Genomic DNA, 2,500 nt, shown 5'->3' with positions numbered 1-2,500 from the left:
GTGTACAGTGTATAGTGTTCAGTATTCAGTGTATAGTGTTCAGTGTGTAGTATTCAGTATATAGTGTTCAGTGTATAGTGTTCAGTATTCTGTGTTCAGTATTTACTGTATACTGTTCAGTGTTCAGTGTCCAGTATTCAGTGTTCAGTATTTACAGTATACTGTTCAGTGTTCAGTATTCAGTGTTCAGTATTCAGTATATAGTGTTCAGTATATAGTGTTCAGTGTTCAGTATTTACTGTATACTGTTCAGTGTTCAGTATTCAGTGTTCAGTATATAGTGTATAGTATTCAGGGTTCAGTATTCAGGGTTCAGTATTTAGTGTTCAGTATTTACTGTATACTGTTTAGTGTTCATTATTTACTGTATACTGTTCAGTGTTCAGTATTCAGTGTTCAGTATTCAGTGTTCAGTATTTACTGTATACTGTTCAGTGTTCAGTATTCAGTGTTCAGTATTCAGTGTTCAGTATTCAGGGTTCAGTGTATAGTATTCAGGTTTCAGTGTTCAGTGTTTACTGTATACTGTTCAGTGTTAAGTTTTAAGTGTATAGTATTCAGTATTCAGTATATGGTGTTCAGTATTCAGTGTTCAGTATTCAGTGTATATTGTTCAGTATTCAGTGTTCAGTATATAGTGTTCAGTATTCAGTGTATAGTGTTCAGTATTCAGTGTATAGTGTTCAGTGTGTAGTGTTCAGTATTCAGTGTATAGTGTTCAGTATTCAGTGTATAGTGTTCAGTGTGTAGTGTTCAGTATTCAGTGTATAGTGTTCAGTATTCAGTGTATAGTGTTCAGTGTATAGTGCTCAGTATTCAGTGTATAGTGTTCAGTATATAGTGTTCAGTATTCAGTGTTCAGTGTATAGTGTTCAGTATATATAGTGTTCAGTATATAGTGTTCAGTATTCAGTATTCAGTATATAGTGTTCAGTATTCAGTGTATAGTGTTCAGTATTCAGTGTATAGTGTTCAGTGTGTAGTGTTCAGTATTCAGTGTTCAGTGTATAGTGTTCAGTATATAGTGTTCAGTATATAGTGTTCAGTATTCAGTGTGTGTGTGTGTGTGTGTGTGTGTGTGTGTGTGTGTGTGTGTGTGTGTGTGTGTGTGTGTGTGTGTGGAACATATGCTATTATGCAAGAGCGCTAAGAAGCAGCACATTAGGCTGGCATCTCAAAGCCTTGAGAGAGAGAGAGAGAGAGAGAGAGAGAGAGAGAGAGAGAGAGAGAGAGAGAGAGAGAGAGAGAGAGAGAGAGCGCGAGAGAGAGAGCGCGAGATTGTTAAATTGTACATAGCTGATAATTAACATTTGAAACATATTTATGCTTCTGAAACCTGAGTGCAGTGTTCAGTATTCAGTGTATAGTGTTCAGTATTCAGTGTATAGTGTTCAGTGTATAGTATTCAGTATATAGTGTTCAGTATATAGTGTTCAGTATTCAGTGTATACTGTTCAGTGTTCAGTATTTACTGTATACTGTTCAGTGTTCAGTATTCAGTATTCAGTGTTCAGTATTTACAGTATACTGTTCAGTGTTCAGTATTCAGTATATAGTGTTCAGTATATAGTGTTCAGTATTCAGTGTATACTGTTCAGTGTTCAGTATTTACTGTATACTGTTCAGTGTTCAGTATTCAGTGTATAGTGTTCAGTGTTCAGTATTCAGTGTTCAGTATTTAGTGTTCAGTATTTACTGTATACTGTTTAGTGTTCATTATTTACTGTATACTGTTCAGTGTTCAGTATTCAGTGTTCAGTATTCAGTGTTCAGTATTTACTGTATACTGTTCAGTGTTCAGTATTCAGTGTTCAGTATTCAGTGTTCAGTATTCAGTGTTCAGTGTTCAGTGTTTACTGTTCAGGGTTCAGTGTTCAGTGTTTACTGTTTACTGTTCAGTGTTAAGTTTTAAGTGTATAGTATTCAGTATTCAGTATATGGTGTTCAGTATTCAGTGTTCAGTATTCAGTGTATATTGTTCAGTATTCAGTGTTCAGTATATAGTGTTCAGTATTCAGTGTATAGTGTTCAGTATTCAGTGTATAGTGTTCAGTGTGTAGTGTTCAGTATTCAGTGTATAGTGTTCAGTATTCAGTGTATAGTGTTCAGTGTGTAGTGTTCAGTATTCAGTGTATAGTGTTCAGTATTCAGTGTATAGTGTTCAGTGTATAGTGCTCAGTATTCAGTGTATAGTGTTCAGTATATAGTGTTCAGTATTCAGTGTTCAGTGTATAGTGTTCAGTATATATAGTGTTCAGTATATAGTGTTCAGTATTCAGTATTCAGTATATAGTGTTCAGTATTCAGTATTCAGTGTATAGTGTTCAGTATTCAGTGTATAGTGTTCAGTATATAGTGTTCAGTATTCAGTGTTCAGTGTATAGTGTTCAGTATTCAGTATATAGTGTTCAGTATTCAGTATTCAGTGTATAGTGTTCAGTATATATAGTGTTCAGTATATAGTGTTCAGTATTCAGTGTATAGTGTTCAGTAATAGTTT

Source organism: Salvelinus namaycush, unplaced genomic scaffold, assembly GCF_016432855.1.
Source record: "Salvelinus namaycush isolate Seneca unplaced genomic scaffold, SaNama_1.0 Scaffold4004, whole genome shotgun sequence".
NCBI lineage: Eukaryota > Metazoa > Chordata > Actinopteri > Salmoniformes > Salmonidae > Salvelinus > Salvelinus namaycush.
The sequence above is the reverse complement of the archived record's forward strand: the minus strand, read 5'-3'. Positions refer to the sequence as shown.